The sequence below is a fragment of the Budorcas taxicolor genome, chromosome 3 (genome assembly GCF_023091745.1).
Source record: "Budorcas taxicolor isolate Tak-1 chromosome 3, Takin1.1, whole genome shotgun sequence".
In the NCBI taxonomy this organism is placed as follows: Eukaryota; Metazoa; Chordata; class Mammalia; order Artiodactyla; family Bovidae; genus Budorcas; species Budorcas taxicolor.
In genome coordinates this window covers 105,080,904-105,098,726 of record NC_068912.1, presented here as the reverse complement: position 1 = coordinate 105,098,726, position 17,823 = coordinate 105,080,904, and positions in this window count along the sequence as shown.

Below are 17,823 nucleotides of genomic sequence, written 5' to 3'. Positions count from 1 at the left end.
TCCAGACGGTTGGTGTGAAGATAAAATAAGTTAATGCTTGTGAAGCCCAGGAGAAAAAGTGCTGGGCACCCAGTAAGTAAATGCTCAGTAAATAGAAGATGCCACCGTCCTTTAACTGGTTGATCCATTCAACAAGTACTTAATGCATTGAGCCCTATCCATGTACCTGTTTGCAGGCTCGTTCTGTCAGTAAACAGTTTTTGCTGCACTCCTCTGGTTAAATGGCCTGTCCACTTGGACCATCCCTGTTTTAGCAGAGAGGAAACTGAAGCTCTGGAAGGTGAAGCTACTTGTCCGAGGTCACCCAGCCAGTAAATGACTGAGTGGAGATTCACCTCCAACCTGACTTCAAAGCCTGTGTTCTGCCAGCAGGGAGTCATCAGCTGTCAGGATGGGTCAGAGGAGGCACTTTGAGAGTCAAACCCTTTCAAGCTGGTTCTTGAAAGAGCCTGCAAGAAAGAAGCTTATTTCAGGCAGAGGGATGGATGTGTGCAAGGGCTTAAAGACACATGATAGCGGATGGCTGGCTGGTGTAACTGGTGGCACGGGAATATGGGAGACTGTGGATATGGTGCTGAAGGAGGTTTTTGTGTACCTAGAATGACAATTAATGTCCTTGTATGTAATTTATTTTATAGACCAGTGGTTTTCATAGTATGTAGTTCTGGTACTCCTTGGTGTCCCTGAGATCTTTCAGAGGTCAGTGAGCTCAAAATTATTTTCATAATAATGCTAAATGTGATTTGCTTTTTTCACTGTGATTCTCTAATGAGTGTATGGTGAAGTTTTCCATAGACTACAGGACAGATGATATTTTCAACACATTAAATGCAGAAACAGATTTGAGAATCCAGCTGTCTTCTTTAAGCCAGGTGTTAAAAAAAACTTGTAAAATGTAAGACACCACTTTTCTCATCAATATTTTGTTTTAGAAATTACAGAAATTTTTAAATTAAAATGTGATTATGTTAACATGTAATGGGTTTACTGTAATTTTAAGTGAATTAATAAAATTTTAGAAATTTCTGTTTTAATTCCTAACATGGTAAGTGTTGTTAGACATAACAAACAGCACATGAAAAATCTCTTCAAGTTCCTCCATAATTTTTAGAGTGGAAAGGGGTCCTGAGCCCAAAAGGCTTATGAATACCTGCAATAGCCAGTAAGAGGCTATTGAAGTTGAAGTAGGAGAGTGACTAAATCAGATTTTCATTTCAGAAAGAACTTTCAAGATCCAAGCCCAGGCTGGAGGGGTGAGCCCGCGAGGCGTAGGCATGCTAGACAGAAGGGCAGAAACAGAGAAGTGCGGGGCGGGTAAGCAACAGAGCTAGGACCCAGATGAGACTGGTCTTTGTATTCTTCATCTGGTACCCCTCACGCCCTGACAAGCACCAGAGGGAGTGTTTTATTGCTTCATTTCCACTGAGTGCTGTGTAGAGAGGCTTCTGCTCACATTTGCGATGGACATTAGGGCTGTTTCTGACCTCAGCACGCTGTTTCTGCTTCTGTTGCCCACTTTCTAAGCAGTCAAGTGAGGTAGGCAGATGAGAGGAAAAAAGGAGGTTACCGATGGTCTTGTGAGTGAGCCTGAGAATCCTGGCAGAGGGTTCCGCAGAGCTACACAGCAGGGTATCCTTCACATACTTTGAGGGCTCACAAGTGAGGGGAAAAACAATTGTATCAAAACCTCTGCTGTCAGGAAAGCTATTTTTGAAGTGAAGTTCCCCAAAGTTTTGAGACTCTGTTCCTTAACATTTTTTAAAAAAAGTGTCCATATCAGGTGAGAATCTTCTAAAGGTATATTATAAACTTCCTGCTGCTAAGTCGCTTCAATCGTGTCCTAGCCATCCTTATTTAAGAAACAGAAGTAAACTTAGTATTTTCTTGATTTGTTATAAACATGCACTGGTAGCAATCAGGCTTTATTATTAAGGAATCCTCTTGGACTATAGAGTTAAGGACTCTATTTCACCTTATTGAATGGCCCCAGAAGGCTGTGCTTTGGGGGTTTCCATGGGGGTTTCTTAAAGTTTCTGGTTTTCAGTTGCCACTTCTGCTGTCATTATGCCTATGCCTTTTATACCTGCTTCTAATTTGCTGAAGCCAAGAAGGTGCGCAGTCTAAGCTTACTGGAGTTGCATCAGATAGCCTCAAAGCAAGGGTCTGAGGGACTGTCCTGAGATGACGCACTAGAAAGGTCAACTGCACAGGCAGTAAAGTGGGGTAGTTGATGATGAACTGTGGCCTTAGCCTTAACCTGTTTGGTTTCACTTTCTTCCTCTATAAGATGGGGACAGTCACATACAGTACCTATCATGTTGAGTTGCTAAAAGGATTAACCCAAAGCATTTAGTTTGTATTATCAGTTCTGTTCACAGATCAATTTACTCTTAGCTCCAGTTCCATTAGATAATTCCGTAGGAGTCCTCAAACTCTGTGGGTTAAAGACCAGAATCATGACTTTCCATCCTAAACCTTCTCTTTCTGTTTGTGCTCCCCATTTCAGACAATGCCACCACCATATGCCCAGTCACCCAATCTTAAAACCATAGTAGTGCTTCTTTTTAAGTCTTTTTTTTTTTCTTCTTCCCTTTTCCAGCCATGCTGTGCAGCTTGCGGGATCTTAGTTCTCCAGTTGGGGATTGTACCTGGGCCACAGCAGTGGAAGTGCTGAGTCTTAACCACTGGACCACCAGGGATTTTCTGGTAGTACCTCTAAAAATTCCTCCCTGTCCTCCACATCCAGTCAGTTTTCAAAGCACACTGCCTTTTCCCTAGTCAAGGTGCGGTTCCCTGGACTATCAGAGATGTAACCTAATTCTTGACTCTCTGCTCTCTATTTGCCTTCCACAACTGCCAGATCCTGGAAGCATCATGCCTGCAGGATGAATTCCATGCTTTTTAGCCCTATCTTCAAGGTTCATTGGGCTTCCCAGGTGGCTCAGTGATAAAGAATCCCCCTGCCAATGCAGGAGACACAAGAAACGCAGGTTCTGTCCCTGGGTGGTGAAGATCCCCTGGAGGAGGAATGGCAACCCACTCCAGAATTTTTGCCTGAGAAAATCCTATGGACAGAGGAGCCTGGATACAGTCCATGGGGTCGCAAAAAGTCAGACACAACTGAGGTCATTATGATCTGGCCACAACTCTTTGTTTCTAAATTTATTTCTTTCCTCCTTTATTTACTCCTTGATTCACATGTAAATTTTCTATATTTTTCCTTTGCTGTCCTTTTTGACATATGTTCTTTGCTTCTCTGGGTTTTTCCATGTACTGTTCTGTCTTCTAGAATACCTTGGTCTCCATCTCTGTGTATCCAAACCTTACCACTCTTTAAAAACTTTGATTCCATGCTGCCTTCAAAAGCCTTATGTGATCCTCTAGCTTGTATGTGCTGTGCTTAGTCGCTCAGTTGTGTCCGACTCTGCAACCCTACAGACTGTAACCCCCACCAGTCTCCTCTGTGCACAGGGATTCTCCAGGCAGGAATACTGGAGTGGGTTGCCATGTCCTCCTCCAGGGGATCTTCCCAACCCAGGGACTGAATCCAGGTCTTCCGCATTGCAGGTGGATTCTTACCGTCTGAGCCACCCAGGGAAGCTTCCCCTCCAGTTTGTATAATAAAAGCCAACATTTATGTAACGCCAAGGCAGAGCCAGGAACTCTTCTGGGTGCTTTATGTGCACTCTCTTATTTAATTTTTATGACAATTTAATTTTCACAGCAAATCTATGCAGTGAGAGTTACTATGATCTGTGATTTACAGATGAGAAAACTAAGGAACAGGGAGCTAAAGTGACTTGTCCAAGGTCACAGAGCTAGTAAATGGTGAAGCCAGAATTGGAATCCAGGCAGCCTGGCTCCTGTTAGCTCTTGGGTCAGGGCATGCAAACCTCTCTTAAGGCCTCGGTCACTTTCTGCCTCCTTATTGGTTAACATGACTTATCTTGTCTACTTGAAAGTGAAAGTGCTAGTTGCTCAGTCGTGTCCACTCTTTGCAACCCCATGTGCTGTAGCTCACCAGGCTCCTCTGTCCATGGAATTCTCCAGGCAAGATACTGAAGTGGGTGGCCATTTCCTTCTCCAGGGGATCTTCCTGACCTAGGGATCGAACCTGGGGTCTTCTGCACTGCAGGCAGATTCTTTACCATCTGAGCCACCTATCTTGTCCACTTATACAGTACATTTTTTGAGAGTAGATTTAAAAAATTGATCTATAACAGTATCTTCTGAAGTTCTTGAACTGGTAAGTATTTATTTACCAGTTCATTCTATACCAGAACATTCTATAGCAATAAAAATAAATGATCCAGAGCAGGATTGACCAACAACGGTCCTTGGGCTAAATCTGACCCAATTCCTATTTGTGTATGGTCCAAGAGCTAAGATCTTTTTTTCCAAATTTTATTTTTTTTAATTATGGAAGTATGATAACACATTTATAGGAGACTTGGAAAATACAGAACAAGGTTACATATAGTTCCACTGTATAATCATTTTAAGTAGATAAATTAAGACTTACAGTTGGAATTTCAATAACAAACTCTCAAATTATTGGAATGAATATGTAGAGAAGTACAAGGATAAAGTGTTTCTGCTTTATTGACTATGCCAAAGCCTTTGATTATGTGGATCACAATAAACTGTGGAAAATTCTGAAGGACATTGAGATACCAGACCACCTGACCTGCCTCTTGAGAAACCTATATGCAGGTCAGGAAGCAACCGTTAGAATCAGACATGGAACAACAGACTGGTTCCAAATAGGAAAAGGAGTACGTCAAGGCTGTATATTATCACCCTGCTTATTTAACTTCTATGCAGAGTACATCATGAGAAATGCTGGGCTGGAAGAAGCACAAGCTGGAATCAAGATTGCCGGGAGAAATATCAATAACCTCAGATATGCAGATGACACCACCTTATGGCAGAAAGTGAAGAGGAACTAAAAAGCCTCTTGATGAAAGTGAAAGAGGAGAGTGAAAAAGTTGGCTTAAAGCTCAACATTCAGAAAACAAAGATCATGGCATCTGGTCCCATCACTTCATGGCAAATAGATGGAGAAACAGTGGAAACAGTGTCAGACTTTTTTGGGGGGGCTTCAAAATCACTGCAGATGGTGATTGCAGTCATGAAATTAAAAGACGCTTACTGCTTGGAAGGAAACTTATGACCAACCTAAATAGCATATTCAAAAGCAGAGACATTACTTTGCCAACAAAGGTCCGTCTAGTCAAGGCTATAGTTTTTCCAGTGGTCATGTATGGATGTGAGAGTTGGACTGTGAAGAAGGCTGAGCGCTTCAGAATTGATGCTTTTGAACTGTGGTATTGGAGAAGACTCTTGAGAGTCCCTTGGACTGCAAGGAGATCCTACCAGTCCATTCTGAAGGAGATCAGCCCTGGGATTTCTTTGGAAGGAATGATGCTAAAGCTGAAACTCCACTACTTTGGCCACCTCATGCGAAGAGTTGACTCCTTGGAAAAGACTCTGATGCTGGGAGGGATTGGGGGCAGGAGGAGAAGGGGACGGCAGAGGATGAGATGGCTGGATGGCATCACGGACTCAATGGACGTGAGTTTGAGTGAACTCCGGGAGTTGGTGATGGACAGGGAGGCCTGGCGTGCTGCGATTCATGGGGTTGCAAAGAGCTGGACACGACTGAGCGACTGAACTGAACTGAACTGAACTGAGACCTGAAAAGCACTCTGAACTGATTAAATATAATCAATATTTATACAATTTTTATACAACAGCAGGATACAAATTCAAGTTCCCATAGACTGTCAACTAGGAGACATTGGAACATATCCAGGAACATAAAACAAGATGTGAAATTTCATGGTCTAAAGGTATTGCAATCATACAGAGTCTGTTCTCATCACTGTGGAATTATGTTAGAAATCAATATCAAAAGGTGTTTGAAAGTAATCCACATATTTTCAAGTGCAATATGACATTTACCAAGAGAGATCTTCGACTTAGCCATTGAAAGCCTCCATAAAGTTAGAATGAAAAAAACAGAGGGTGATTGCAGAGAAAAAAGCATTTACATAAGCAATTAGTATCAAAATGAGAAATTAATATTGAGGATACTTCCAACAAAATCCCATGTACATGGAAATTAATTTTACACTTTTAAAGTGGTTGAAAAAAGAATATGTCATGACGTGTGAAACTTTAATGCCAATAAAGGTTTATTGGAATCCAGACAGGATTTCTACGGCTGCTTTTGTATCACAGTGGGTTTTATGACATGTAAAGCCTGCAGTATTTACTCTTTGGCCATTTATAGAAAAACTTGCCAATCACTGATCTAAAGCTACATGTAATAACATGAAAATGTCTTTGAAACAGCACTGAACAAAAAAGTATAAGCAGTATGCCACTTATATAAAGCTTAAAAATAAGCAAAACAGTACCAGTTTTGTTTAGGGACCCACATGCAGTACAAGTATAAAGACATGCATGGAAACAATAAACAATAAATTCAGGGGAAAGGTTATCTCTAGGGGTTGGGGTGGGCATGCCGTTGGAACAGAGTACACAGGGAATTTTAACTGTTTGCAAGCAAGGTGGAGGGTATATAGCATTCCTTGTATTAAAAATTAAAACATAACAGATGTAATACTGACAAAAATGTTTCATAAGAAATGAATAAATGAGGTTCAGGGACTTTTAACTTCTATTTTGGCTGGTTGAAAATATATTTGGCTTTTACCTATAGCTAAGGTGTTATGGTTGGAGAAGGCAATGGCAATCCATTCCAGTACTCTTGCTTGGAAAATGCCATGGACGGAGGAGCCTGGTAGGCTGTCCATGGGGTCGCTAAGAGTCGGACACGACTGAGCAACTTCACTTTCACTTTTCACTTTCATGCATTGGAGAAGGAAATGGCAACCCACTCCAGTGTTCTTGCCTGGAGAATCCCAGGGACCGGGGAGCCTGGCGGGCTGCCATCTCTGGGGTCACACAGAGTCGGACATGACTGAAGTGACTTAGCAGCAGCAAAGTGTTATGATAAAATATAAAACTGAAGTCTCCTGCTCAGGTGGTGTGGAGTTATCTCAAATTCATGTCCACTGAGTTGGTGATGCTATCTAACCATCTCATCCTCTGCCATTCCCTTCCTGCTTTCCCTTAATCTTTCCCAGCATCAGGATCTTTCTGATGAATCGGCTTTTTACATCAGGTGGCCAAAATATTGGAGCTTCAGCTTCAGCATCAGTCCTTCTAATGAATGTTCAGTGTTGATTTCCTTTAGGATTGACTGGTTTGATTTCCTTGCAATCCAAGAGGCTATCAAGAGTTTTCTCCAGCACCACAATTCTAAAGCATCAATTCTTTGGCACCCAGCCTTCTTTATGGTCCAACTCTCACATCCATACATGACTATTGGAAAAACCATAGCTTTGACTATATGGACCTTTGTTGGCAAAGTGATGTCTCTGCTTTTTAATACACTATCTAGATTTGTTATAGCATTCCTTCCAAGGAGCAAGAGTCTTTTAATTTTATGGCTGCAGTCACCATCTGTAGTGATTTTGGAGCCCAAGAAAATAAAATCTGTCACTGCTTCCACTTTTCCCCAGGAATCTCAGGGGCCATCTTAAAATTCTGCTTCCTACACCTAGCAAGGTGTGTTCTCTTAAACACTTCTCTATGAATTCTCCTGGCAGTTTGTAGCTTTTTAATAGCACAGTATGCATTGTATCACCATTATTAGGGCACATTTAAAAATTCCTTTTCTAGGCTGAAAATGCCTTGAAATCAGGAAACTTGTCTATACCTGCAGCTCTAATGCTTCAGACGAGGCAGTTGCATGAAAAGGCTATTCCTACATGTTTGCTGAAAAATTAAAAGCGTGCATATTATCGTTTGAATCCTTGCTTCTTTTTTAGATCCAGATCAAAACTCCTCTGACACGTCTCTGGAAGGATTAATAGCTCCCTCCCTGTGCTGTCACTTGACATCATCTCTGTATGAAACGTGTCACCTTGAAGTATCTTAAATTAGACTATAGTTTCTTGAAGGTAGCACTCCACTTTTATTCCACTTTGTATCCCGGAGCACAGCACATCATAGATTTCATTAATTGTTTAATGTTTAAAAGTTTTTAAAGAAAGTGTTAAGGGCTTAAAACTGGAGGCAGGTGTAGAGTAGATTTGGGCTATGACCAGACCCTAGGAAAAGAGTCACAGGTGGGGAGAAGCCAAGAGATACAGAGACAGTGGTGAGGGAAGAAGACAGGCAGATCTGTCAGGATGTGATTTTTTTTTTTTTTGAAAGAAGGGGCGCTACAAAATCCCAAGTCTGCTGTTTTATATATCTCATTAAAGAGGAAACCTGAAGAGTGCTGTATAAAGGACAGCATGAAGGAGCAAAGATTATTCCGGGACTGACAATTGGGGAACAGTGTTTTATCAAGTTGCTGGGTGGACAGTGACCCTAAGGGAGAGTTGGTAAATGAAAAGCAGAAATGGCTTCTGGTGCTTAAAGAAAGTAGGGATGGCAGTTTTGGCAGGAGGCGCTGAAAAAACCTGCAAGCTCTTAACCTACTCCTGGATTTGGAGTTTTTTCTCTTGTACATCTTCTTCTGGTTGTTGGCCTTCTGTGACTCCTATTCTGCTTCATGCCTGCCTAAGATCATTAAAAGGCTTCCCAGGTGGCTCGGTGGTAAAGAATCTGCCTGCAGTGCAGGAGATGCGGGTTCGATACTTGGGTCAGGAAGATCCCCTGGAGAAGGAAATGGCAACCCCCTTCAGCATTCTTGCCTGGGAAATCACATGGACAGAGGAGCCTGGCAGGCTACACAGCCCATGGGGATGCAAAAGAGTCAGACACAACTTAGAGACTAAACAGCAGCAACAATGAAGATCATTAAATGGGGCAGTTTAACCAGATTTCATCTGGATACTAAGTTTGGGATCAGATGAATGGTTGGACATTTTCTGACTAATGCATCAGGAGCCCTGAATCTTCTGGAAACAGGAGGATGGGATAACAAGTCTGTTGTTGGAGTTAGAGGTGGGCTCGTTACCACTGAAAGGCATGCCTTGAGTGTCGGGGAATAATGCTGGAGAACCAAAGGATGACGGAAGAACCCCAGTTCTCCTTAAATGATGGTCAAAGACAGGTTCATTTAGACCTTCCCTCCAATTCTGTTGCTCACAACCCATGTGTTTATTGGCTGTCTGGCGAGTTATACTCCCTGTGCAAGACTTGGGAGAGACCCCAACAGGGCACACTGCTTCCCCTCAAGGAGTGACAATCCCACAAGAAAGAGGATTATCATACAAGGCAGGAAGTTAAAGTACCCTGAGGGAAATGCAGCCACAATGATGCATGTTTGGAAGAGATTGTTTCATAGAGAAGGAGGACTTGAATGATGGGTAGGGGAACTTGGAGGTGGTGGAGAGAGTATTAGAGGAACGGGGCATTGTATGGAGAAGGTATAAGAGCTAAGCACAGAACACACTGAAGAAATGGCAAGTAGTTTCATGTGGCTAGACCCAAGGATTCTTATTAGGGAGACACAGTCAAAAAGCTGGACAAAGAGAATGAGGCTTAGCTATGGAGAGTCTCAGCTGCCAGCTAAGAATCTTGAGAGTGTGTTGGGTAGGGTGAGCAGAGGATAGAGGGGTGGAGGGGGTTTAAGGGGTGGTAGGGGCAGATGGGGAGAGCAAAAGTACAGGTTTTGGTTGCTTTTGTCAGGCTCTTTCATTTCTTTGCCCGGAATGCCTCTGCTCAGCCTTTTCTCTGATGTTCTGTGCATCCTATGTCCATAACAAAGCCTTCCAAAAAGTCTTGCTTTGACCCTCCAAGATGACTGTGACCTCTCCCAATTCTGAGCTCCCCACAACTTATCATCTGACCCTTTCCACTGACCTTTGTCACAGCCCACCCGCCAGATAGCTATTTTAATCTATATCTATTTTATATCCTACCCATATTATATACTTGGTAAACATTTTTAAGTCTGATAGAATTAACTTCCCCTTGAATGTTTGGCACGTAACTTGGGAAGCAGGGTTATGAAACTTGATGAACCTAGTATTTTGGTAAACATGGTGGACAGACCATAGATCAGAATGAATTTCTGCTAAGGCCAGAGGCTGAGATTAGACAGGACCTTGGAATTCATTTGCACCTCATTTTACTAGTGACACCCAGAGAGGTACAGTAACTTGCTCAAGGTTACACAGTGAGTTAATGATCTGAAACAGTGTATGTGAGGATTTTATCACAGTGCCTAACACAACAACAGGCACTCAGTGCTTCCTCTCTAGCCTCTTGAACTTAAACACCAAGCCACTTGTAATTTTTTTCCATCCTTTATGGAAACTTTATGCTATTTCTTGCATTTGAGGTTCTGCTTGTACCTGGAGTGAGTGAAAGTTGCTCAGTCATGTCCAACTCTTTGCAACCCCATGGACTATACAGTCCATGGAATTCTCCAGGCCAAAATACTGGAGTGGGTAGCAGTTCCTTTCTCCAAGGGATCTTCCCAACTTAAGGATCAAACCCGGGTCTCCCACATTGCAGGCAGATTCTTCACCAGCTGAACATTTCCCTTGCTCAGTTGCATACGTATCCTTTGCATCTGTGTCTGTCTGCCACCTGAAGATAAACTCAGAAGGTTGGAGCTCTCTGTGTATTCTTTGGTACACACTCAGCACCTCACACCATACCTGGAACATAGCGGTGCTCAGTAGATCTTTATAGAATAAAAGTGCAGAGAGGGGCCATTCCAGGCCCAGGCCCCAGACCAGAGAGGCAGGCTCTTTATCGTTCCTCTGTAACTCACAGGGCCCAGACTGGATGCTCAGATTCTAATGGTGTGAGGGTTTTGCAGAGGAGTGCTGAGCCTCAAACCTCACTGTTTATCTAAGACACTTCTACTCTTGTTCCTCTTAGAAAATACCAAATAAAAATAGTTCCAGGAAGCTAGTGGCTGAGAAATTCCAGGCTCTGTCTGAGCTCCTAGATAAAGGCTGTTATTGTTAGGAAGTTGGTCATTAATCCAACCTGCATTCTCTCTGTGCTTTCGTTCCACATCCTTCTAAAGGCACTGATTCTTTTTGTCCTCATTTGCCCTTAAGCCTGGTAACTGGAAAAAAAATTAACTTGACAGCAGTTGATGTAAAAATGATCTAAAGGTATCAGTTGGCTACAAGCACACTTTGTGCTCTGGGCTTGTGGCTTTAACTTACTCTCAAAGTACTTTACCAGATGGCTAGCATCCTCATGTAAAAGATGAGAGAAATAACACCTACCTTGCGAGATTAGTGCAAGAGTGAAAGCAAGTAAGATAGGCAGAGGTTCCTGGCACGTGTGCTCAGTCGTGTCCGGCTCTTTGCAACCCCAGGTACTGCAGCCCACCAGGCTCCTCTGTCCATGGATTTCCCAGGCAAGAGTACTGGAGTGGGTTGCTATTTCCTTCTCCCGGGGATCTTCCCAACTGAGGGATCGGACCTGTGTCTCTTGCATCTCCTGCATTGGCAGGTGGATTCTTTACCACTAGCGTCACCTGGGTACAATAGCAACGGTTAAAGAAATGTTACATCTTAATCAGAGGTTGTGACCCCCTTACTATGTTATGCTGTAGTCAGACTTCATCTGGGCTATTAAGTTTTCTCAGTGAGGTTCATATTTTTGAAGAGTGATGTTGACAAATTATCACTCAGAAGCAAACAACGAAGATGATAAGAATCTAGAAATCAGACTTTATAAGAAACAGTTGAAGGAGTTGGAAATATTTAGCCTAGGAAAGAAAGAACTAGGGCTAGAATGGCACATGGCAAGGCTGTAGATGGGTCTTCAAATAATGGAAGGGTTAACACTTGGAAACATGAGACACAGGTTTGATCCCTGGGTCAGGAAGATCCCCTGGATAAGGAAATGGCAACCCACTCTAGTATTCTTGCCTGGAGAATCCCACGGACAGAGGAGCCTCACCAGCTGCTGTCCATAGGTCACAAAGGGTCGGAACCAAATGAAGCAACTTAGCATGCAGGTAACATTTGGAAAAGAGTTATACCTCATTTCTATTCCATAAATATTTATGGAACACAAGTTACATGCCAGAAACTGGGACTGCAAAAAATGCCATGCCTGCCTCAAGGATCTGAGACTACGAAGGACCGAGACAATGCAAAAGAGACTGTTTTAAGAGGTGTTCAAGGTGCTGAGAGAAGAACGGATTCTGCAGAGAGGCAAGGGAAGGATTCACCAAGGAGGTGACATTGGAATGAACGGTGAAAGCAAACTAGGATTTCTTCAGGCAGAGAAAGAGGGGAAGGGCATGCAGGCAGCAAGTGCAGCGTGTGCAAAGACAGGTTTCCTCCAGGAGAAGCTGGGATGAGCAGGAAGAGGAGAGAGAAATGAGCCTGTGACGTCCTCTCAGGGCCAGATTGTCAAGGACCTTGGATATTAATCTAAAGAGTTTGGACTATTTACCTTGAGTGGGTATTGAAGAGCCATCAAAGGCATTTAAGCAGGGGATTTTTATTTTAAAAGGAAAGCTCCAGAGTAGCATGCTGAAAGGGCTTCACGGAAGAGAGAAGGCAGGGAAATGGGGCATCTCCGCATTCCAGAGAGTTACACACTGGCTTGACTTTTCCACTTATTGTGGGTGAACTTGGGCACATTATTTGAACTTTTTTCCCTTATATTGGGATGATCACATCAATCAGTGCCTTCTCTTTCTCTTAAAGGACAGAGTAGACAGAGAAACAGAATTCTGCTCCATGAACCTTAAAATCATGGTCAAACAATGGAACAAATTCCCTCAGGAGAAATAGATATGTTCCCTGGATATGGTGGAAGGGGAGTTGAACCAGATAAAGCTCTAAAATCCCTTTCTACTCTAAGATTATGTCACCGTCAGAGTGGATGTACTAAGGATATGGTCCAGAACCTGAGTTTTGACATAACCTTTTAGTATGGAAAGCAGAACACTGGACCCAAAGGAAATGAGTTGTTTGTTTGCGTGTGTGTGTGTGTTTTTTTTTTTTTGGCGGTGCTGGGTCTTTGTTCAGTCTTGCCCTAGCTGTGGAGAGCGGGTCTACTCTCTAGTTGTAGTGCACAGACTTCTCATTGCGGTGGCTGCTTCTGTTGCAGAGCTCTAGGCCGCGTGGACTTCCACAGCTGAGGCATGTGGGCTCCGTAGCCGCAGCCCCCAGGCTCTTGAGCGCAGGCTCAGTGGTTGCGGTGCGTGGGCTTAGTTGCTCCTCGGCAGTGGGATCCTCCGGAGCAGAGATCAAACCTGTGTCTCCTTCACTGGCAGGCAGATTCTTTACCGCTGAGAGACCAGGGAAGCCCTGGAAATGAGTCTTTAAAATGAACATCTATTAACTGAAGTGTGCAGATTGAAAAGACCCAACCTCAACTGACTGCAGTAAGAGCAGGTAACCATAGGAGAAAGAGAAAGAGAAAGTCAGAGAAAGTGCGCTGGATATGAACCTTAGAGGTCTAGGCTCCAGTGTCAGAAATTAAGGCTTTTGCTCTATGGTCCTTGGCAGCTCATTCCCTATGTCTTGGCCTCAGCTTCTTCATCAAGAAGATGTAGAGGTTGAACCTCTGAGGGGTCTTCTACTACTAACAGTCTAGGATTCTTGGAGTCTTGAGTTATTAAGGCCGTGAAAATTATGGCTATGAAAATATTAAGAGATTCTAAGGATTCCCATAGCAGCTGTATCACTCACAGGTTATACACATGTCTCAATTTAACAGCATCAAACTCCATAAAATCTATTCAAAAAAGTGTCACATGCAGTGGGAATGAAACTCATTTAACATTCTCCTTGGAATCAGAACTTTGGAATTCAGTGCATTTTAATGCTCGGCATTAACTTAGCTGCAAATTGGATTATTTCATATTTCTGGTTGAGAGAGAAGGCACATTCACCAGTATGGCACAGAAATAAAAACGTCAGTCATCTGTCACAGAAAGAAGAGATTGTTTGATCTCCGTGTTAACTTCAGAGCGCTGACGCAGCCTCATCTGGCAGCAGCCAAAAATGAAGATCAGGCGCTTGTGTGTGTGCCATTTCCTCTGACCAGTATATCCTCCAGACCAACCCCTGCTCACCCTGTTTGAAGTTTCCCCTGCCTCCTTTCCTGGTCAGTAGAACAGGTCCCCTCCCCTCACTATGCTTCCTCCCCCAGCACCTGGTATCCGTCACAGAGGGCCTTCATCTTAGTGTATGGAAAGTGTTGCCTGCATGACAGCAGTTCTCTAGGCATGGGGACCATGCCAGTTGCATACAGCTCTCACACTCCACACAGCAGCGTTTATGGAGCAGGCACCGTTATCCCCAGTGTAACTGAGGATACTGGGGTCAGAAAAGTTAAATCAGTTTCTCAAGATCATGCGACTAGGAGCCCGGCTTTGAATCATGCCTTTCTGACTCCAAAGCCCAGGTGCTTTAGATCTGTCATGCCCTTTCCTTGTGCTATTCATCGCTGTAGCCTAAACTCTGAGTAGAGGCCCAGCCTTGGGTATACATCAGTTGCAGTTGTCGAATGACTATCCAGTTCTGGTCAGTCAGTAACTATTTACTGAATGGGGCAAAGTGCTGGGGGCGGGTTTGGGAATTGTGGGGATGGAGCTACAGAGGAGAATGTAATTGGGTGGGACTGAGCTAGCCTTTCCTTGACTTGCTGTGAGCTTTTGGAGACATCTGCTTTGAAATAAATACTCTCATTAGCCTTTGAGGTGTCTCAGCTCAGCAGGAGAGGCTGTGGCAGTTTCTTGACAAGGCCAGCTGGCAGGATAGACCTGTTTAAACCAAATTAGTTTCACATCTTTCTAACAACCCTGCCTTAAGGTCCTGGTGTCATAGGAGAAACAGAACTCAAAAACAACTATTAATATAAAGCATACAAAAAGAGCTTTATGAAAGGCTGTCCAAGATTCTGAGAGAGCAGAATGGAGGACGTGATTAATTCTGCCTGTAAGAATCAAGGGGGCAATGAAAAAACTTCAAAAAAAAAAAAGAACGGAAGGTTTTACAGAGAAGATGGCATTTGAGCTGGGACTCAAGGGATAAGTAGCTGTATTTGTTGGTTTATCTATTTTCTAGACACAGAAAGGGAATGGCATTCCTGATGGAGAATACGCCAGGGAAGGGAGGGACCCACAGGAAGCTGCAGATGGTTCTCTGGCAGCGGGGAGGGAGTGGCAAGAGGTGAGACAAAAACCTCTCCAGGTAGACAAAGGGTCTTTTTGAGTACTGTGCTAAGGACCTGGATTTATTCTGTACGTATTCCAAGACATTCTAGTGTTCGGTGAGCTACATCTTCAGAGCCACCTTACCTTTGGTCTTTTGACCCCAAAGTTCTGACAGTAAGCAGGAAAGCAGAAGTAGAGTATGGTGAAAATTAGGAGCCAGAGGACTTGGGGTCGAGTCTGATTCTGCTGTATTCTTACTGGTGACTTGGTCTCTCTGGGCTCGTTTCCTCATATATTAAGCAAAATGGCTAGAAGATTTTTCAGAGCACGACTATGACCCTGTCAGCCAGTTTTATAAGGAAACTCCTTCACAAAGTTCAGGTCCTGTGGTGGACCGACCCTTGAGGCCACCTACCACCCTGCTGATACTCATGGCTTTATGTAGCTCTCTCCACTTGACTATGGGGCAGGGCTTGTGACTTGCTTCTAACCAACAGAATACATCAAAGATGATCAGATGGGTGGAGGCATGTTATTTCATAAGTGATTACATAGTTACACGACAAAATTATAGCACCCATCTTCCTGGAGTCTCTCTCTTACTCCCTGACTGGCTTTGAAGAAGCAAGCTGCCCTAATGGGGGGTGCCTATCTTGGGGGGCCCACATGACAGAAGGAACTGCAGGCAACTTTAGACAGCTGACAGCCAGCAAGAAAGTGACAGTCCTAGAACCACAAAGAACTGAATTCTGACAACAACCCAAGAGAGCATGGAAACATCCTTCCCCAGTTGAACCTCAGATAAGACTCCAGCCCTGGCCAACACCTTGACTACAATTTTGTGGAGCTCTAGGCAGAGGACCTAGCTAAGCTGGGCATGGGTTCCTGACCCATAGAATCCATGGAATAATATGGGTTGTTTTCAGCCTCTAAGTTTGTAGTAATTTACTGTGCTACAGTAGATACAGTTTCCCACTCTTAACGCTTAAAACTCCTGACCTCAGGCCCTGTGATCTATTCACAACTGCATGCCACCTCTCTGTGAGTAATCCCATACCAATGTCTACGTGTATTTATGTGCAGGTGGTTTCATCTATGCCTACCTGTCCAATACTTTGGCCACCTGATGTGAAGAGCTGACTCATTGGAAAAGACCCTAATGCTGGGAAAGATTGAGGGCAAGAGAAGGGTGGGTGGAGGATAAGAGGATAAGATGGTTGGATGGCATCACCAACTCAATGGACATGGGTTTGGGTGGACTCCAGGAGTTGGTAATGGACAGGGAGGCCTGGCGTGCTGTGGTTCATGGGGTCACAAAGAGTCGGACACGACTGAGCGACTGAACTGAACTGAACCTGTCGATCATACATTCATTTTCAATCACAGACCTTCAGGAAGTACTTATTATGTATGAAGCACACACAGAAATGGGCAAGTCCAGGGTTTGCTCTGAATCGCCCACAGCCTGGTTAGGGAGACAGTCCATGGTTCTAGAGCTGAGGAGGGTCCACCTGCAAAGGGGTTGGGAGGAGGGATAGAGAGCTCAGGAAATAAATGTGCCTCTAGCACTGTCTAAATGAGTCTGCTTTCGCAGTGTCATCTCATTTGAGTCTCATAAACCTCTAGGGTAGGTGCTGATTTTACAGAGGAGGCAACTGAACCCCAGAGAAGTTAAAGGACTTGTCTTAGGTCACACACTTAATGTGGGTCAGATTCAGGACTTGAACCCAGTTCTGACTTCAAATCATTTGGATAATTAAGCGTTAACTACACATTTCCTGGGCCTCCCCCTGGCTCAGCCATAAAGAATCCCGCCTGCCATGCAGGAAATTTAGAGACTTGAGTTTGATTCAATCCCGGGGCTGGGAAGATCCTCTGGAAGACAAAATGGTGACCCACTCCAGTATTCTTGCTGGGATTATTCCATGGACAGAGGAACCTGTCCATAGGGTCTCAAAGAGTCAGACAGGACTGAGCAGACACATTCACATACGTTTCCTGTGTGTTACTATATTCCAGTGGAATGTCTAGTGGGAGTACTTACCTAGAACTGTCTGGGAGGTGCCGTGGTAGAATTCTGTCTGATTCCAATGCCGATGGAATAGTGCGCTTTCTACCATCACCTCAGGGATGGAGAAAGAGGACAGAAGCACAGCCAGGCCTGTCTTCACCCACGCTCAGTGAGCACTCAGAGCATTTTCTGTGAGGGCCTAAACTTGGCCTTCTCTGTCTGGAGTCATTTTATGGTGATGAGGATGCAGAGCAGTGATGCTCAGGAACCAAGAGAATCTGAGACTTGATAAAATGTAGATTCTATGGTCCTGCCTCCAGGGATTCTGATTCAGTGGGGCCCAGGAAATATCTTCAACAAGATCCTCCCTGATTCTGACACAGTCATAGCACAGAGCACATGGACCTCGACGATAAAATTGCAGCTACGCCAGGTGAGGGTCTGTTCGCCTGGACTCATGGGAGCTGGTCCTGATCATCACCCCACTAATGTTTATAATTTCCTTACAGCAGAAGGGAAGCCCACGGTGTGCTGGTAAATGTTTTAACAACTAGCTCTCTGGGGAAAATTTTAACTCAAACACAGAAAAATCCCTGATTTATAGCATTTGCCAATATCTATGGTGTAAATATTTATA